Below are 22,492 nucleotides of genomic sequence, written 5' to 3'. Positions count from 1 at the left end.
CTCACAGAGCACCAGTACCAGGCTGGTACTCACATGGGGGTATTTAGGTTGAATGCTGTTTCTCTCTGAACAGACAACAGCACAGCAATTCCAGGTATAACAAGAGGAAGGAATGTGAGTGCCTTCAGTTCAAGGTCAAATATGATTTAATGGCCCTGGAATTCAGAAATTGGATAACGATTACTAAGTTCTTTGTTTTGGGTTTAAGATATAACTTAAAAAACAAAATGCAACACTCAGAGGTTGGAGCTAATTCTAACTGGGTGATTCTCGCACACTTGTCCTGCAAGGTACAAGCTTCAGGGTATTTTAACAGTAAAGAAAAGGTCAGTCTTATGTTGGTGTAGGACTAAGCAAGGCCTACAGAAAATGATGCATTATCTGGGCTTTGTGCTTCCTTCAGCTCTCCTTTAAGAGAGATGCAATGATTTTGTCCTGGTTTACATTTGAACGAAATACAATTGGCAATGGCTTGAAACATTGTTGGGGGGTGGAAGCCCAGTAGAGTCAAAGTTGTTCAAGTTAATAAAAAATTTAAAAAAAGATTGTACCAAAAAAAAGTTAAAGGAGACATAAAAGCAGACGCCTTGTCAATAGAAAGGTAGCTTGCTTTTTTGTTGTTGGTGGTGTGTGGATTTTTTTTCCCAATATATCTTTTTTCTCCTCTCTCCTAAATCCTTGCTTTTTGCTTTTAACTTTGAGCTAATTTTCCCAATGCCTTATTTCTGTTCCCTTCTTTTTTAAAAAAAATGTCTAATTCCAGTCATTTGGCTCTGTTTTTAGGTTTCATCCCACTATCAGAATCTGTATGAGTTACCTTTCTCTATGCTTTCCTATGGCCTTAATTTTGTTGATTTTTTTAAAGATATAGTACTTTTCTTTTTATGAGATGTAGTTATATTTTGCAAAGAATTCTTATCACCCCTTGTGGTCAATCTTAATTACAGTAGAAGAGCTCTGTTCTCCAAATTAAACTATTTTACATACGATTTTTATTTGTTTACTTCCTTGGTGAGGAAACCTACTATCATTCCAAGCTGAGTACTGCAAGAAAGCAATCTGTTTTCCTGGATTGGTGCCCAACACATTTTATATCAATTATTACCATTTATAGGTATGTAACTTATAGCTCTCAGAAGTAATTAAGTAATGAAGAACCCATGTGCTTCTACCCTAGTACTTGTCCAAAGGTTAAAAATCTTCTGCAATGCAAGTATGCTATCGTTTTCTTCGTTTTCATTGCCACATTTGAACTATCTCCCCATTCCATCTGTATAGCATACAACCTTTTCATTATTGCATACCGTAGATGTACCGACTATTACAAGTAAGTATATGAGGAGCAGTGGTTCCTTTAATTGTTTTACTAAAAATTAAAGACTTCTTTTTAATGTTCCCTCTGTTTCTAGTGTAAGTAATTAGTCTTGTTCATGCCTTTCTATGGCTAATTATTTAGCATTATAATAGTTATCAATCTGTTGCTTTTCCAGTTTCTATTTAGCAGTGATAAAAAAGCAAGCTCTTCCATAAATGGTAAAACCTTAAGATACGTGTTTGAAAAATCTCTAGTTTTTTTTTTAATATATACATGTATATGTTGAAGTTTTTCCTTTCATGTTTGCTAAACAATATTCTATAATGAAAGACTCCAGTGCCTGCAAAGATTCAATGTAATAATGTATAAGTAATTGAAAGGTCAAATTCAACTTTATCTTCCTCTTCAGCAAACAGCAGTCTGAGGAATTTATGTCAAAATGTTTCTAGAATTTACAGGTTTACATGGTTATTATTGCATGTCATTTTACTGTACAAGCGTGGGCTGTGTATCATGTCAAGCGACAGCTGCTATGTAAACTGCAGGGATTATTTTTCAGTAACTAGAACTTTCTCCACTCTAGTACTCCTTAAAATTGCCACGTATCAAAGTTAATGTAATTTCAGATACTTAAGAAATGTTAATTTGAGAAGCTTTTTGAAACAATAGATTTGTCTGTATTGTTTTCCTCTCAATGTAAAGAACTAAGATTTCCAACTACCAGAAAGGAAAATAGAGAGTGATTTTTTTTTCTTGATCGTAAGTTTTCTCTTTAGATACTCTGCATGCTTTACCCTACAGACACAAAATATACTTTTACAAAATTCATAGAGAAAGTTAATGTTTCACAGAATTTTAGTTTAAATCTTTTTTTAAAAATTTCCTTATGTGTTTCCAAGCTTTCATTCCTTTATATTTCTTTGTGTTTCTTGTGGCAATATTGTTTGCTATTTGTAGGTGGGAAGTTTTGTGGTTTTAGACTTTTTTGTTTGCTTGTTTCTCAGAGATATATCAGATAGTTTTTGTTTAATGCCTATTTGCTGCCAGAAAAAGAAGAAAGGAAATGTGCCATATCCCAGGTCTGATCTGAGGTTTGAGCCCAAACTAAAACTGGCTCTGAAGAGTTGTCTAATGTCAGAAAAATTTCTCTATTAAACAACAGATCTGTTGTGTTCGTGGGAAAATTACCCCTATATCAATGTTAATTAACTTTACAGGCATATCTTAGTCATGTAGGTGGAAAAAATGAGCTTCTATAGATCCTTTGGATCCTGCTGTTAATATTCAAATGCTTTTTGATTTACTGCTCACCTAATGCTAAGTCTAGTATCTCAGGAACGAATGATCTGCATACATGTTAATGAATGGATTAGTATCCATACTCCACCCGGAAACATTCAGCAAGAACTAAATGAAGGTACTGTGAAAATTACTTAAAATTAAACTTTATAAATACTGCGTACTAAGATAGTGGTTACATTAAAAACGATGTGTAACATATTCATGTTGGTTTACAATATATGTATGTAATATCTACAGCAAAACTTTATCTCATTCTGCATGTCGTGTTCTCCTATGACAGCACTATCAGTCATCTGTTTTATGTGTTTATGTAAAAATACATCTAAGAACATATAATATAAAGTCATATCAGCATATGCCAGCTTTAGACTAGATCTAAGAACATACCACACTCAAGTCAGAGTTAGGAATAAAAGCTCCTATATGTTTTCATGCACAGTTATCAAAACACCGTATTATTTAGATCCTAATTTCAAATCCTGCTCGTCTTCAACAATAATTTTCACTGTACTAACCTAAAAATCATAGGTGATTATCACCGTGGTATCAGGAAAATTTGCTATGTTAAGAGGGCAATGCAGGCTTCTTGCATTTCTAGTTTCTTAAAAACAAATCTTTTGTCCCAGTTCATTGACATTTAAAAGTATTACCATTATCATTATGCAGCATCAACCTCATTTATTTCTTTTTCACTGCCTCCAAGTCAGAATCATGCTCTGTTGCATTTTTCTGACCAGATAGTGAAACACTGTTTCCTGTTTCTCTTTACTGCACACTCCAGAGTGTGTTGGTTAATGAGCCTTCTGATACAGAAAATTCTGATCTGCTTTATGCTATCTAGTTACCTTGCTTTTCGCAATCCCAATACTAAACTTTCTTCCCTGCCTTTCCATCAGGCAATACTTCCTATTGTCCTCTTTGCCTAGTTTCTCAGTATGCTTACATAAACTGAAATAATTTACTGTGATTTTCAAGGTCAGGACATGTAAATATGCAGACAGTTAAACGTGTCCCAAACACTAAGTCAGCTTTACATTTCCAGGGAGTCAAGCTTTTGCACATCCGTCATTTGGACTAGAAGCACAGTTATCACCATCTTGAATGATACACTGAGAATTTCACTGAACAGTTGTAGAGCTAAAATGACAATCTGTTACAGCTTATAATCATCACTACTCAAGATGTCTCATACTATCTATCAACAGGCCAAAGATAAGATGAACTTTGCAATGAAAAAAAAAAAAAATAAATAGATGAAATACTGGGTTTCAGCATGTTAGGGAAGAAATTGCAGGAAGTTCTCCATGGCACAGTACGAAACTTTTAGTCTTGCAACGAGTTAAAAAATTTTTGGTGCTTAGACATCACAAAAATTTCAGCAACACTCACTCTGGCAACATAGTCTTTGTGGTATGCTTGTCCCAGTAACATTTAAAAAACATTTTCAGCATTGTGATGCCTAATCTGTATAATGTATTGTTCCCCTTTATTCCATATGTCCTTTGAGAATGTAAACTTTTTAGCTATTTCCAGAAAGTGCCAGCACAATGAAGAATGTTTGGAATGTAATTATGTTTGTGACTTGGTCTCCATGGAAAATTAGTTATAATGGCTTTTAAACAAAAACTACTTTTAAAACTGGGGAGAGATATGCATGTGAGAGCAAAAGAATTTGCAAGTTCTTACTGGAAATAAAAACAGCAAGTCAGTTTATTTATGTGTTTAAGTTTTTTTGGGATTGTACTGATATGCACAGCAACAACAGAATTATTTTTGATTGGCTTGTGCTTGCAGTTTGAAAATGTATATAGAGTAGAGCTGAAGAAAAAGGAAGGCACAAGGTACCTCCTCACAGTATATCTCTTGCTAAACAGAAAAGTAACCTCTCAACCTCTCACCAAAGGACCATAGGAAATGTTCACACTTCTGAGAGGTGAAGAAGTTGAACAGGAGATAAGAAGAAGGCAGGACTATGGGTCTCCAGCTTCCTTACTAACTCGAACGGTCTCTGCCCTGACTAAGATAAATTACTAGGAGCAGAAGATAAAGCAGGCTACCCTGGAAGGCATTGATACTGAAGAAACAGGTATTACTTTGGGAATGCAAGACCTGGTGAACTGATAGTTGCTTCCAGGGTAAAATTATTCTAAGTTAGAAAGGGACAAATTCTCAATTGAGGACAGTTATCACAGTTAAAAGAGAGTGTACCAGGATTTGCTTATCAATTATTTTCCAAATTGGGAAGATGAAATATTCTGTTCATGTATCCAAGATCTGATTGCAGCCTGAAGCTTTAGGTTTCACTTGGCCAAGGCTCTTTTGCATCATGTTGTAGGGCATGTCTCCAGTGTAATGTCTCCAGTTTATGCAGATGTACCACGCCTAACTACGAATATCACAGCACAGTGCTCAGCACAGAATGCAAAACTCTGCCCAAAAACATGGGTAAAAATCCTGGCTATGAGGCTTCCCGGAGCTACAGGGAAACATTATGTTTAGCAATACCCAAACTAGTTCAAAGTTGTCCGGTGGGACATGCAGTTACTGCAACATGAATGTACCTTAGCTTCATCATCAAGCAAATAGGCCAACAATACTGACACAGAAGTGGTATATCCTAGGAGTGTTGCAAGGTTAGCTTGCACTTTGAACACACATATAAATGATGAACATTATTATGATTCTCCCACAGGCATGATGAGGTCTGAGGAATGGTTATCTTTCTCTGACAGTCAGAGTGAAGTCTTGCACTGTCCTCATCGTAAGTTAACACATAAGTTACAAAGACAGACTTTGGGGGCTTATGTTCAAAGTTACAGAAGAATTCCTTTGAAATGACCCTTCTTTCATTCAAACAGCACTTTTTATCTATTTTGGTTTTTAATGTAGCCTCCCCTTTCAAGAAAGTGTCTTTGTTCATCCACCTCCTACTCAATAGTTAAAAACCATCTCTGAACACATTTCCAGCTGAAGGTTTTCTTCAATAATGTAACCTGCATCAACTGTCATCATAGTTATCCCTCCAGGACTATAACACATGAACAAAAGAAAGCAAAAAAACTTACTGCCAAGCATAACTAGTTCCCAGGTCTTGAACTTCTGATGATGTTTCCATGAGAAAATGCAACTTCTTGATGGGAATTCAAACTTACAGTTCTACTTTTCACATGTATACACAGTGCCACTAATCATCCTGTGAACACCACAGCAAGGCTGATGCTTTCCAGAATGTTTTTGCATAAGATGTGCCAAAAAAAAAAAAAGAAGAAAGAAAAGTGCAAGAATATTTTAGAGTTGACTTTCTCTACTTTATTGAGCCAGTTTGTGTGACTCTCTGGTGCTCACAGGAAACAGAGGTTGAATTTTAAAGTCCACTGTCTTTAACCTCTTCTTTTATTTTTCCTGAATATCCTGAGGGTCTCTAAATGACCGTGGCAATATTGCATGTAGTGATGTGGGAGTCTGGGGAATAAATTTTCTTATTTGTACATGAATCAAACCAAACAAATGGTACTGTTTATGCTGCACTTTTCTTTAAGCTCTAACAGGTGCACAACATCAGTCCTAACACAGCATCCATAATTAATGAGACTGTAGTTGTCTTTTAATAGTGCCCTTTTGACATCAAAACATTTTAATTGGAAACAAGAAAAGAGAAGACCAGAATCACATAGTTAGTGGAGCTGTACAAGGGACAAATTGGCCAAACCCTGATTTTCTGCTGAACAGGCATAATTTGCATCCAGCATGGATGTGCGGTTTAATGCATGTTTATGATTCCGCTATGCCATACTAGAAACATTTTTGGTAAAATATGGAAGCTGCAGTTTTCCATAAATGTATGATGTTATTAAGGACTGCATTGTCTTCCAATATACCAGTATCTCTTAAATGTACTTTGTCTTAGCATGTCGTTATATGCAAAAAAAAAAAAAGACAATGGTATGAACCATTGCTGACAATAATAGAACAGAGAATAGAGAATACACTTTTCAAGTGCTTCTTGAATGTGAGAAAGTTAAGGAGCTACAGATTTATGCCACTTTATGTAACGAACAAGCCAGAATTGAAAGAACCCTTTTAGAATGAATTAATGTTCTGTGAACACAGGAGTATTGTTTTACTGTCTGCAAAAGCCTTTAGTATATCCTTCATCAACAGTTTTCAAAGCTTACATACAGCCTGAAAGATCACAGGCAGCTCTGCACAGAGAGGCTCAAAAGTAGAAAAAATTATGCTAATTCCCTTGAAGAGATACACTGTGACAATTAGATTCTGGGTAATCTTTTAGGAAGGTGCAGGGGGGAATTATCCTAGAGGTGCTTTGAGATTAAACATAACATACTTTGCTTATGCCTAGTGCCTTTGTAGACAATTTCGTACTCCTTGAAAATTTGAATGTCTGTTATTTTACAACGAGATTGCAAACATAGATTGTCTATGACTGAAAAATGAAAGAAGACCTGATTCCTTGTGCAGAATGAGATCACCACCACAAAGTACCTCCTACATATGAACACCTGCCTACCTTATATCACAGATATTTCCCATTCTTAAGCTTTCTTTCGAGTGGCCTATCAGACTCTCCTTGCCCTGTTTCACATTAGTTTGCTTTTCTTTTTTTTTTTAACAAGCCTTATCCTTTGGATTAGAAGTGCAACAATTTTACAGGAAAACAATCATCTTTTCTTGCAAGAGACTTTATTCTTAGCCATGACATGGACATACACTATTCAAGATATTTTCAAATTTCAATGATGGAGCAGTTAACTGATTTGGGTAATATACTGTGGAAGAATGATTAGCTATGACAGGATGTGGTATGAATTTGCCAAGGAAACAAATAACTACCTTTTGCTTTTTCAATGTTTATCAGCTTCACTGCTAAGTAAAAAATAAGCATTATTACTACAATAATACAGTAGTGTTACTATAAGGAATGGAAGTGTCACACAAACATTGTGACTCCAGAAGCATTCAAGGCTTACTTATCAGTCAAGAGAAGTTTTACTTTAATCTGATGTTTAAGGTCAGATGATGGATACAAGTGGCTTAACACATACTTTTTTTCTGACTTGGAAAGCATTAATAATGACACTTGACTTGTAATTCTTTAATATAAGACACTCAACAAAGTGATAGTAAAAAGTGAATAAATCAAGATAAAATATTGCTAAATTCAGCATCTGGAAGAGGTGAAGTAAAGAAGTTGGACCAAAGTTCATTCATCTGGATGAAAACAGACACCTGTTGCCTCTTAAGCTTCTTATAGTTCTTGACAGACTTGCCGAAATGTAAATGTCCTGATCATTTTACACCAAGCTATATGTCCCACATTGTCACCCATATATGTACTGCTTGTGGAGTCCCACAGAATTCCACATCATAAAGAGGAGACAAAAACATGTATCAGGCAAACTCTCTGCATATACATAAACAAATTGGAGGTCACGACTTCAAAGCCTTCACCCTAGTTCAGAAGTAACAGACAATATTAGGACTATATACACAGTTCTAAAACTAATGTAAAACAAACTGCTGAATATTTTGTATTTGAAGTTGAAAATAATATTCTAAACTCAAACTGAGATGAAAACCAAGGTGTGATTCAACATGAATTCGAGCAGCTTACAAGAAAACTTTGAGTACCACATTAGAAGAAACTGCACTTGAGTCTTAGTTCTAGAGGGCAGTGCTTTGTGGCTTTGCCCCCTTTGTGTATTTGCCCCCTTTCCTCTTGTATCCTTTGCACAGATGGCTCGAAACTCCCTCTGTTTCATTGGCTTCTACAAATATTCCATTCGGCTTCCATTCTCTCTTTTCTTAAATTGAAGTTGTTTTCAGGCTACTCAGGTAATTCTCTCTCTGATGATCTTGCTGATATCTGCTTTCTCCATTTCTCCTACATAGTCCACCCCACATTAAAAATCTTCATTTATACAGATGCAAATCCTGGTTTCTAGCTCTCTTCATGCTTTCTGTCTAGGATCAAGGTTAAGCCAGTGTGAAACACAGACTAATAAACTGAGTTTGTTCCTCACTGCTTTTAAAGTCAGTACACAAAGTTATGGTTTTTGAAGAAAGGCTTCCACAGGGAGGATTTAAAATCAATAAATAAATTACTCAGGCAACGGGATAAGTTCATTAGATAAAATGTTACATATAGCGCTAGGCCAGGCAGTCTGACATAGCTTTAAGGGAAGAAATAATGACATCTAGGCTAGTTAAAGGGTAAGTCACAATTTATTTTGTGAAAGCATATACAAAGTGGAAAATTCTGCATCTAGTCTCCTGTCTACATTTTTGTTTGCTCACCTCTGATCAGTATCTATAAATAATGTACCTACAATAAAAAATACCTATCAAAATCTTCATTTTTCAATATTTCTTAATGATTGTCACATTCTGTGGTGCAATCAGACCTGTCACGATCACAAACTCCAATGTGCCTTCTTGGTATGCCCTGCAACATATTATGAGTTATTTCTATTTTCCATCTGCTTCAAACCCACTCCCTCACAAATTCTTTTCTCTCTGACTTCATAAATATATTCAATTCTCTTTGCTCTGTTTGCCTCTGTGTTAGACTATAAACATTTACAGCCATAGGTTTTGTAGAATGTATACGTTCATAACATAATTATTTACTCCATATTTTTGCATATAGTTATCAGTATTCTAACTAAACAAGGTTATTGATTTTGATCTCTCAAGCAAGACAGGTCTGACCCAGACAAGAAGGCAATATTTCCTATAATACACACAATTTGAATGTTTAAATGTTGCTGTATGGATGAAGTTGTAGTAACTGCACATGTGAAACTGGAGGTATAAAAATTCCGCAACATGGCACCATATCTCTACTTACCAAATCAGAAAGATTATCCTGAAAAGCTAAACAATAAGCAAAGCATCCTACTGAGAAAGATGTGAAACTATTACGAAGATTTCCTAAAAAGCTGAATAAATTTTCAAGTACACATCACGTCTTTTCAGGCTGAGATTACTTCTTTTAGTCTGGCAACATGAACAACAAAAACAGATTGAATAAAATATTGTTTTTCAAACATAATATTATCTTTTAAATGTATTATGTAAAATATGACTACATCTGAAGTAGGTGGAAGACTGTAGCGTACATCACTGCAGTCTGTTCATTAGTATTCATATTAACTTTTCCAAGAAACATTGCAAACCTAGTCTCAGGGTTTAATATTTTCACCATATCCCTCATGTAACTTAAAAATCCATTGCACTTAAAAATGTCTGTCACTTGCGTAACTTGCGTGGGTCAAGGGCTTATTTTAAGACAAGAGAGAGAAAAATCAACAGCTAATAATCCAGCTTCTTTAAAAGAGAGCAGCAAAGGAAGAATTGACTGCTTAGTAGACTGGGATTGTCTTATTCCATTATTTTGGAGTCCCTGTAATGACAAACATGAACAAGAAGAGGAAATGGTCAGCAATTAGATTGCGAGCCTTGGTTTTTATTTCAATGGCTAAGAGAGGTCCCCCATAAACTGCAAACTGAGCTCAAGGGTTAAACTAAGGAATGCTAGAATTTCTCACCCAATTGACTTTCTGAACATCTAGGAAGACAGTCTGTGCAGGCCTTTTTTTCTTTTTTTAAATTTTTTTTCTTCTCTCTCTTTTTTTTTTTTTTTCTTTTTCTGAACTGGTGCAGTATCCTGCTTTGTATCCTAAATACTTTGTCACTCTCTGACTGGTTACACACATTTGCGTCCTCTATGGTGTTTGTGGAGCCCTGTTCTTAGGGCCCTTACTTTTGGCGTAATCAAGTAAAATTCCACTGTATTCCACTGAGGATATCTCATACTATAATATGTCCTAACTCTTACTGACAGCTCAGGGTCAGCATCTAGCACTAGGTTATAGAGAAATGCTGATTAATAAGCCTTTGCAAAGCTGCTTTAGGTACCTTACGACAATGACAAATGCCCAGGTTCTAGAACAAATGGTTTAAGGGACCTCTACAGCAGCTCAAAACTGCATTTTCAAAAGCTGAATAAAATTTCCAGATAAGTAAAAGCACCTATTGTCTTTAGCACTTCAGACTTCTATACAGCCTGCAGAGGATTTTCAATTCACTGGATTTATTCTGTTAAAGGGATTGGAAAGGGTTAGTTTCACACTGTCACAGAAAAAAAAGGTTTACAGATCACACTGTCTTTAAGAAGTGTGGATCGAATATGTAAAAAAAACCTCTTCATAAATGATATGTGGGGAAATTAATGTAATTAAATTTAAAAAAAAAGGCTATTCTATATAAAATATATAAAGTCTATTAAAAACAAATATATAAAAATACATAAAATTCTCTATATCTATTCCCATAAAATGGCAACTTTAACTGAACTTACATGAGTTCTTTTAAAAATTTTGCACATGAGAAATGAAGCTATATCTTAATTCTTATGTTTCTGCTGGCAGAGGCAAGCCCAATGAGATGAGAGTATTAAAATGAAATCAGATGCCTTGCATCATTACGGAAGTACAACAGCACCATTTTGAAATGCAGTACTCTTAATGAGGGAAATGCCTTGTCTAAAGCAGTCATCTTGGAAGGGATTAGCATTCTTAGAAACAAAAAGACCATTTCAAGAGACATAGATAAATCAGCCTTTAAAATACTATGTATTAAATTATGTTTATTTACCTGTGTTCTTAACAAGTCATATCATAAATCACAGTTCAAGTACTATCCCATGCAATTAAAGGTTTCTCCTTACATAATGGTAATGTATGAGCACCCAATAATTAATCAATACACCTAGCGATGTCCCCATTTTACTATCTGCACTGCACTTTTAATGTTTCTCCAGTACAAAAGCATTTGGTATTTTTGGTATTTATTTCAACTGACAGGTCTTATTATAGGCAATTTTAAAAAAAATATATTCATCAAAAAAACCCCAAACAAAACAAACAAACAAAAAAATACAATGCTTTTTAAAAATATTTAACTACATGTTGATACGCAATTGTAAATTATGTATGTTTTGATGGCAGATTATATCATTGTCTTGAAACTGAATGAACCATGTTCAGGTTAAATCAAAATATTTTATTTTGTCTAAAAGGCTAAGAGAGTATTTCACATTTTAAAATAAAAATGAGGTAAATTTCTCAAGGAAAAATTATTTTTTAATAGTAAAATCACAATTTTTAGTTTAGGAATTTTCTAAGTAATGTTTTCTAACATGTCAGCATTTGGGCAAAGAAGGTGCACATTCTAATGAGACAGTCTGATGAATCTAGTATGCAGTTGTGAAATAGTCTAGCTAAGCAGCATCTGAATTTTTCACCCTTTCCAAGAAAATTTAAGTTTCTACTGTAGTACAGCCAAACTAGGATATCAGCCTTTAATTTGTGCCAGCAATAACCTAGCGTTAAACACTTCTTTCCTTCTGTTAAGCCTTGTCGCCCATTGCACAGCAAAGTTTTTTACTTCCACTTCTTCATCTGTGACCTTCTAGTCTTTCCCACAGAGACCATATCTGGCTTAAAAGGCTGTACAGTGACAAATATATGGGACATATCAAGCTGTTGCTGCTGCCTGTTGACAGCAAGAGAATCTCTGTTTTCTCCCCCTGTAATAACCAGCCAGGTTCATGAGGTGGAAAAATGATGTTGTTGAGATCCTTGCTCATCCAAAGAAACCCACAAAGAAAGAACGAAGAAACTATTTAAAAAAAAAAAAAAAAGTAGGGATGCATTTAAAGTCAACCAGTCTTGGCAGAAGATGGGATCATGGCTTTCTTACCTTCATTGCAACACATAGCACTAGTGTCAACCAGCTATATGCATATTCCTGAAAGAATTCTATGTCAGAATGCTCTTTAGACTTTTTGCTGTCATTGTTTTTTGTTTTGGATTGTACCTAAATATCGCAATCAAGCCTGTGAACCAGAAAACCTTTTCCTGTGCATTCCACTAAATTTCTAAATTGTTCTATTCCTTTGTATGATGGTTTCTTTGAAGCAACAGAAGGAATTCTGTCAGGACCAAATAGTCAATATGATTAATTTATTGCAATTACAAGAAGTGAGCACTGTGTCTTCTTATTTTCTCTCTTGCATAAGTACACTGGAAATAGACTTTTGCTCACGAATGTCTCTTTTTTTCCGTGGTAGACTGGGGAACAGAGCTTTTATCTCTTAACAGCACAAAAAATTCTGTAACAGTGTTTTCCATGTGGTTTTTCCATCCTGGCAGACACTAACATTTGCTTTATTATATTATATATAATATATTTTTATTATATATATTATATTTTATATATGTATTTATTATATATATTATATTATATATATTATATTTTATTATATATATTATATTTTATTATATATATTATATTTTATTATATATATTATATTTTATTATATATATTATATATTATATTTGCTTTGCAAATCTATTGCACTGGCCTGTTATCTTCCTAGTGATCAGTCCCCCCATCTTAATATTATGACACCTTTGGGGTTCCAAGCTCAAAAAATATACATACTTGGCAAATTTTCATTCTGAACTCACATACTCCCTACAAAATCACAGAATCACAGAATGTCAGGGAATGGAAGGGACCTTGAACGATCATCTAGTCCAATATCCCCACCGGAGCAGAAACACCCAGATGAGGTTACACAGAAAGGCGTCCAGGCGGGTTTTGAATGTCTCCAGAGAAGGAGACTCCACAACCTCCCTGGCCAGCCTGTTCCAGCGTTCTGTCACCCTGACTGAGAAGAAGTTTCTTCTCATATTTAAGTGGAACCTCCTGTGTTCCAGTTTGCACCCATTGCCCCTTGTCTTATCATTTGTTGTCACTGGGAAGAGCCTGGCTCCATCCTCCTGACACTCACCCTTTACATATTTATAAACATTAATGAGGACACTCCTCAGTCTCCTCTTCTCCGAGCTAAAGAGACTCAGCTCCCCCGGCCTTTCCTCATAAGGGAGATGCTCCACTCCTTTAATCATCTTTGTGGCTCTAAAATGCTAGAAAGAAAGAATTTAATATCCTTAGATTTGCTTATGGGTTAGAAAATTGACCCTATTTCAGATCCTTCGCAATCTTTTAAATGTATAAGAAATGTTGAAGGAAAAAGATGAAACCTAAACCTAGTCAAGAGCCACTTTTCAGCTTATTGCAAATATAATTTGTCCCTACAAACATTCAGGATTTGTCCTTACACAACATCATCAATGCAAAAGTAGAGCCAGGTATGTTCAGAAGTGCCATACAATGATACACTCTAGATTTGAAGGAAGTATTTTAATAGCTATGGAAACAAACAAAAGACTTATATATTTTTATAATGAACTGCCTTGCACAATGTTAGTCTTCTCATAAATAAAGAGATTAGTACTCAGTGCTGTAGGGGGACTTCGACTGTGGTGCTTGCCAACTTAGTCTGTACAGAGGCAAGGAAATAAATTCTTTTGCAAAGTTCTTCAAAAGTAGTTTAAGTGTAAGGATTCTGTATAATTACATTCTTTTCCATATGACTTGTTTTCAGCAGCTCAGGTGAGCCTGGAATGAAGCAGTTTGCCATCTTAACTAGTGATCTGCACAGCCAGCTTCATCTGGCAATTGAGTTTGTAAAAAGTAGTTCACACAATATGATTTGAGAGAACAGCTGACACTTGGTTTACATTTAATTAGACCTGTCCTAATTAGCTTTCTCAAGCTGTACTTTTCAAAACATTGTCAATCATTTGTCATCTGTCATCATCTGTCGACATCCATACTTAAAAAGAACCAAGTGGTATACTCATCTATAGTCATTCTTTTACTGTTTTTTACGCATGGAAAACCAATTCTGTTCACTTGTAGAAGCTGTGTGGAAGGAAAAATTTATTAAATCCAGTGGACAAAAAATTATTTGATGAATTTCATTTTCTATGAAATCAAAACTGATTTCTGTCTTGCACACAACATAACACATGCACTACAATATCAATTTTATTGTTAAAAACTGCAAAAAAACCCTCAATTATTGAAATTCTAAGATAGCATTCTGTAGTCTGCTACTCAGGATATCTGAAACAGTTCATTTTCTCATAAGCTGATCCTTACAATGGACCAACTATACATATCTATTGACTTGATAGACTACTGGTAGTTTTCACTATATACTGCAGATCTCAATAACCAAAGCCAGATAACACTTCTCCTTGAACAGCATCCATATAAATGATTTCTCAATTCAGTAATTATGCTGATATTTTGCAGTTTTATTTTCTATGGCAGATATTTTGCCATAGAATCACAACATAATTGGTGAATTTCAGGAAGAAGAAGAAAAGAAAAATACTTGCATTGCTTGTCAGTTACAAAAACAACTGGACTTGGACATTTTCAGCTTATTAAAATAAATCTATAGCCTAAACCAGTCAAACAGGTGAAAAACATAATTTAACTTTGCACAGTGGGCCTGATCTTGACCTAGATAATTGGGGATGCATGGTCTTTTCCGAGAATCTGCTACGAATTTCACGTGGATCCTGAGTACTGTCTTAGAAGCGCCTCACTGCAACATTATTTCATTGGAGGTGAAGTCAAGGAATACAATCCATTTGTGCAGCAAGTTATTGTTTTTACTTCTTTGAGGTTCCTAAGATTTATAAGCCAGCCCATTTTGTCTTTGAAATTGACTTCAAAAAAGGGTAAAGACCCTGTCATGCGTCAGCTGGGTCAGTAAATAATGATGGAATGAGAAGAAGCACATCTTCGGACTTCCATTCTAAACTCATTTCTATTATCCAGGAACAAAAATAGGAAAGTCACGAATTAACACTCCAGGGATATGGGATGATAGGCCAGTCCTAGAATTCAACCTTTTTGTAAAATTGGTGCTGCAAATGAACAAGAATTAAGTGAGAATTGAGTAAAACCCATGACGGAATTGGGAGGGCTAGATGTATTAGGAAACTTTCAAAAACATACAGCAAAAATAATTGTGGAATGTATTAATGCTACTTCGATTCAGGTAACTATGCCTGATAAGGCCAATACCAACCTGCTATTTACTTCCTCTTAGTGCTTAGCCAAGGCATCTTGGTAAAACCGATTTCAGCACTACGGGTTTCTTATTTCCCTTCTAAAAGAGCTCAGAGACTGTGTGAGGAAAATATGCTACAAAAACATATCAAACACTGTGTTTGGGAGTTTAGTAAGCTGAAATCTCATTTATAAAAGAGCTATAGGAGTAACAAAAGGGCTGAAGGGAAAACAGATCATTACTTTGTTTCCTAGAAATGAGCAATCTGACGCTTATTTAACATCATTGGGTATTTTGGGACCTCAAACCAACATCTCCAAGCCACATTTATTAGATTTTATAGGCCCTCTGGATAAAGACATTTTTGACCTTTTTTTTCTTTGCCACTCCCCAAAAATGTTTATTCTTTTCACAAAACTGAGTACATAAATAATACTCTTACTGTGATTCTGCACATCAGTAGATATATTAATAATACCACTCCAAATTTATGTGCAGTACATTGAGCATGTCATAGGCATTGAGTCTTCTTTATATCATACATGCTACAGCTTGTGACTTTGAGGCCTAATGACCTCTCTGGTCAAAATACAATTTGTTGTGTTTCATACTGGAGGAAGGACTCTCAAACATCACACAGCATTCCCCCAACACACCATCCCATGCACACTACAACAAGGTTCAAAATCAAGGTCTTTTATATAGTCCTCAAAAATCATAGCCACTAACAAAAATAAATTAACATTTTGTCCTGAAAAGAATAACACATTTGCTAACTGAATTAACAAGGAGTACTCTGAATTTATTTGCTTGTTGGCAGGATTTATATAAAAATAAAATATACTTTTTTTTGATCTGTTAACCATGTCATGAATAAGGAAGAAGGAAATGAAGGCAGGATCTCCAAAGAAGCTCTCAGTGACACGTAACAAGGATCAGAGCAAACATTGCTGGAGTACTAGACAGAGTGTGAATGCACGTACCAAGGCACAAAAATTCAAAATTCAGTGTTATGACGGTACAAGCTGAAGATCATTAGCAGATGGTATACCTAATTAACACAGCAAAATGAGAGAGAAGTGTTGAAAGAGGGCTAACAGTAATTATTCTCCAGTGTTTTATAGAAGAGACTGAGACCCAAATCTTAAAGTATTCATTTAAAATGCAGTCAAGTTTATATCTATGCATGGAAAAAAATACAGAAAATACAAAAAACTACTTTTCAAAGTGCCTAGGAAATTAACAGATCAGTACTTTGCATGACAAACAAGAAGGAAGACATTTCATAACTGAGGAACACTGGTGAAGAACTTTTCATAAGCTGCTCCTTTTCTCCAGTTTAAACACTTCCACATGCAGAAACTTGGATAGGTACTTTTAAGAAGGTACATTCTACTTGCCAGGCACAATGTTAATGTCAAGCCAGTACCTTGAATTTCACCCAGAGACTCATAAATAACCTTTTAACTTCACAAAACTCTAGTATTATGCATTTCAGAATGGATTTCTGCTTGAAACTAGAATGGAGCAGTCACTGGGTAAGAAGATCTCAGTTATAACCCCAATGCAGAAGATGAATCTTCAGTTAATATGAGTATGAACTTGGACATGGAATGAATTATAGAAGGAAAAAGGAAGATACTGCTGGTAGGTTGAGCAATCCAGTCTGAGAAACAGACATATTCAGATCAGTGTTTTTAACAGTTGTTGCAATTTGTGAACAGATGGAGCGCTTTGACAGGACCACGGACTATTTCTGGCTATCCAGGTAGCATGGATACATATGTAGTCAAAGAGGACATTGTTTATGACCTGACATTCTTGATAAAGGCCCATGACATAAAGGGAAAGACTGCTATGCAATGGAATTTATTTCACATCCTCATGAGAAAATACAGAGATTTTCCTTCTGATATGGAGCCTGTCAAAAATATCTGTGCCTTTATCACTATAAAACAATTTGTCCTATCTCTGCTTCATATGAGACTGAGCTATGGAGTCACTCAGACTAAGCTGGGAAGGCCACTACAGTTTGTTTATTGAGTAGAGTTACATGCTGGCTGCACATAAGCCACTATAATAAGGCTTCCATTAGATATAGGTTGCAAGATTTAATACAAGAACAAGCTCCTGCAGAAGCAAGACTGGTCTAAATGCTTTAAGGACAGACCAATAAAAGATTTATTTTCTTCCTGTGTCACACTGACCTGTCTGAAATAGCCAAGTCCTTTGCCCTAGAAGAGCACCTGACTTTACCACAAAGGATGGTGTATTCTAACAAGATGTTCATTGCAGGAGCTTCTCAGGATTGTGAATAGTTTCTTCTCACTTGAAGCTTCAGCTACCGTCAAGTCAGGTCCATTTATCTCCCTTACTTCTCTCCAGACATAGGGCAAGCAGGTGGGCTGAGGGCAGGTACCTTCTAAGACACTACAAGTTTCTTGCACTGTACTTTGTATTTTACAAGTTATAAGAATAAAAAACAGGAATTCTCTTACTATAATAAAATTAGCAAATACATGTGTGGTGGGAGCAGGCTGATGAATTTGATGAGATGCAGCTGAAAATAAGTGCCCCTGGTTATCCCTTCTTGTGAATGTTTACAGCCATGCCAGAGTCTCATAGCACTCCAGACTGGAGGATTTTTCCTGTTACCTTTACAACATACCACACCACAGCCAAGTACATACGTACTCTGTTGTGCAACTAATCCTATTTGTTACGGTAAAGGAGTTTCTTTTAAAAGGATTTTGATGTTCAATGAGATTTGCAAACTGTTGTCACTGAGGGCTGCTAAAGACACAGAGAAACCAATTAGAGAATATCACAAGATAGGAAGTGTTGGCAATTCTGTAAGAAAATACACAAGAAGATTAAAAAAAAAAAAAAAAGGGGGGGAATATGTCCCAGTGTGCACCAATAACAAAAATATTTGTTCACATCACTGGCAGAAGAATCATACAGTTCAGTGGCAACAGATTTTCTCCTTCAATCATAGCTTCTTAAGTCCACTGAGAACAAACTGGAAGTGTACATTCACCACCCAACAACTGCTACTCTTGTTTATCACGGATAATTGGCTGTAGCCTCAATACCAGCAGCAAACTTCATCGCAGAGTATAAAAACATAGAACTTGTTTTTCACCTCGTGACAGATGGGTGCATGATGCTGAAGGATGAATACCTCCTTTAGCTATTTTCTTGCAGAGGGTTTTCATTCTAATTAAAACAGCATTTCTTGATAAGTCCTCTTTAAGTCATCATGAGGTTATAGACAATATTAGTATTACATTGACAATTTTTTTAAAGCAGTGAACCATAGCCTGGCCAAATGTTTTGTCTTTCTATAAGACAATGCTTCAGTGACGCATACAGCACACTTGTGCTCTTTAAACTCAGAGTATGCTTAAGGAGGTAACACTCCTCAGGTAACACTAAGGAGGAAAAAGGAGGTAACACTCCTCAGCACTACAGCATTTTCAGAAAAAAACAAAACAGATTTTTTTTATCAACATTTCCGAGGCCAATGTGAGAAAAGGAAAAAAATCTCTCAAGACATCACTGGCATTTTATCAAAATCAGTGAGATTTTGAAACGTAGTATTGGTAAGATTAGAAGATAGAAATACTTTAAACTGTCTAAAAACACAGAATGTATTTGCAGTCCATTCTTATAAATTAGGCAAGCATAAAAATAATATTTTGTGCTGTTAAAGGCTATTAAAAAAGGATTCTTCCTGCCTTTCTTAGATATGTCAAGCAATGAAAGTAAGAAATGAGGAAAAGGATAACAATATGCCCCTTACATACGAGGGTCACAGGAAGCTTCAAACTTACTTGTTGACAAAACTTAAATGACAAATAAGGAGACGATCAGTGACACGCAACATGGCTTTACCAAGGGGAAATCATGCCTGACAAATTTGGTGGCCTTCTACACAGCATTGCTGGATAAGGGAAAACCAGCTGACATAATCTACCTGGATTTGTGCAAAGTATTTGACACTGTCCCACATGTCAGCCTCATCTCTAAATTGGAGAGATGTGGATTTGATGGATAGACCACTTGGTGGATAATGGATTGGCTGGCTAATTGCACTCAAAGTGTTGCAGTGAATGGCTCAATGTCCAAGTGGAGATCTGTGATGAGTGGGGTTCCTCAGGGCTCGGTACTGGTACCAGTGCTGTTTAACATCTTTGTTGGCCACATGGACAATGGGATTGAGACCACCCTCAGCAAGTTTGCCAACAGAACCAAGCTGTGTGGTGCTGTCTGCACGCTGGAAGGAAAGGATACCATTCAGAGGGACCTTGACAAGCTTGAGAGATGGGCCCATGTGAACCTCATGAAGATCAATAAGGCCCAGGCCAAGGTCCTCCACATGGGTCACGGCAATCTCGAGCACAAATAGAGGCTGACTGGAGAATGGAATGAGAGTAGCCGTGAGAAGAAGGATTGGACTGGTTCGTGAGAAGCTCAACATGACCCAGCAATGTGCGTGTGTGACCCAACAAGTTGGTTGTATCCTGGGCTGCATGAAAACAGTGTGACCAGCAGGTCGAGGGAAATTATTCTGCCCCTCTACTCTGCTCTGGTGAGACCCCACCTGGAGTACTGCATCCAGCTCTGGGGCCCCAAACATAAGAAGGACATAGACCTGTTGGAGCAGGTCCAGAGGAGGGCCACAAAAATGATCAGAGGTCTGGAACACCTCTCCTATGAGAATAGGCTGAGAGAGTTGAGATGGTTCAGCCTGGAGAAGAGAAGGCTCCAGGGGGACATTATAGCAGGCTTCCAGTACATAAAGGGGACCTACAAGAAAGCTGGAGAGGGACTTTTTGCAAACGCATGCCGTGACAGGACAAGGGATAATGGATTTAAACTGAAAAATAGAAGATTACGTTATATTCTTCACCGTGAGGGTGGTGAGGCACTGGAAAATGTTGACCCAGAAAAGATGTGGATGCCTCCTCCCTGGAAGTGTTCAAGGTCCGGTTGGATGGGGCTTTGAGCAATCTGGTGTAGTGGAAGGTGTCCTTGCTTATGGCAGGGGTTTTGGAACTAGATGATGTTTAAGGTCCCTCCCAACCCAAACCATTCTATGATTCTATGCAATAAACCACAGAGAATTTAAACACTGGAGTTTGCAAAATGTTCACATTTTTGAAGAAAGAAACTCTCTGAAATATATGAATGTGACCATTACAATCTTTCAGATAACTTTCTCAAAAATCAAATTTAGTCATAAAGTGAAACTTAGTTGCACGTGATAGAAACAAACTCTGAAATATGAGTCAAGAATGCATCTTGTCTCTGCCAAAGGAAAAAAACTGCTTCAACTGATCATGCCTCTCCAGTCTACAGGGATTAATTCAGAACTCTTTTCTAGGTACTAGAATTATATTAAGTAATTACGGATTCAAATTATGAAGTATGAGTTTATATAAAAATGAAGAGTTAAATTTACAAAAGTATGAGAGCCTTTGAGAGTGTAAGGCTGGCTTTTCCCATTAAAAAAAATCTAGCAGTTGCCTGTTGTGAAGTCCTGATACTGATCAAAATATTCTCAAAGTTCAGAGAGATTCTGATCTTTATTTTTTTCTCAGAATGTCTCACAAGTTGAGGACACATTTTGAAAGAGTACCACTCTTCTGCTTAATTAGATTTGAGATAAAAATCCAAGCAAATTATTTCTTACATATTTTTATTTTCCTACTCTCAGTCTCTCCAACTCATGATGCAAAACATCTGCAAAAAAATAACAGTAAAGAAAGTATGCCAGGTCTTTAGAGGAAGTAATCTGTTCAATAGCTGCAAGATTCAATTTAAATTAAGTGAGACATCTGTCTCTTTTATGGACAGAAGACCTTGTGGGTGAATTTACACCATCACCAAATCCTGCATCAACAATCACCACTAAAATAATACCGAAGTGTGTATAGTTAAAGATTTTTACTTTCCTTTTCTCTCACCAGTGTAAACTAGAGGTAAGTCAGGCTAAGTCACTGAATGTGCATATTAGATGAGAACCAGAGTACTGGTATTTGAAGACAGATACATATAGTAACAAAACTTTTGAGTGAAATCAGTGTTCCTGCAGGGCCAAATGACCAAGAATCTCATTAATTTCCAAGAAAGAAGAGTCAGTTACCATGGTAACACAGCTAGCACTGGCTTTATGCTTGAAGAAATTATTTTTTTTTTTAAACTATTATAAATAGCTCTGCAAATGAAAGAAGAGGACTGGCAAAAGTGGGGTCAAACCTGAAAGCATCAGGGACCGAGCTTTTAGTAAGAAGAAAATGAAGATTTTGCAAGGTAATGTGACTTGGTTACAAAAAAGGGAGCAAATTGTAGAATACTGCAGAAATAATACATGAGCCTGTAAACGGAAATTGGGTACAATACGTTAAATCAGATTAAAAGTTTCAGTGGGGATGAGAGAAGTAGCACAGTCAGGACAACATCAACTCCATTTTTAACTCAACAGAGCATTGGACAATATGCTTAGAAGAAAACCTTCACTGAGACTTCACCTCATATTTCTGATATGACAGAAGCCTCCTTATGTATGGCACAACATGTACTTAAGATCTCTAAATGCATATCTTTGCAAGCAGGGTCCAGTGCAAAGAACAGTCACACTGGTAAGGAGTCAAGATTTGGCTCAATATTTTGCCCTTAACTGGGATGAATTTCTCAGTGGATTAACACAACCTATAAATTCCTGTCTTGCCTTTTATGTTACATTTCAGGATAAGGAAAATTAATCCAACTGAAAAGTGATGTAGGACATTCTAAAATCCAGAAGAATAAGGTGCTTTCTGACCACTGCATAAGTGACGATGTGTCCT

This window comes from Caloenas nicobarica, chromosome Z, assembly GCF_036013445.1.
Source record: "Caloenas nicobarica isolate bCalNic1 chromosome Z, bCalNic1.hap1, whole genome shotgun sequence".
Lineage (NCBI taxonomy): Eukaryota > Metazoa > Chordata > Aves > Columbiformes > Columbidae > Caloenas > Caloenas nicobarica.
This window is presented reverse-complemented; position numbering follows the sequence as displayed.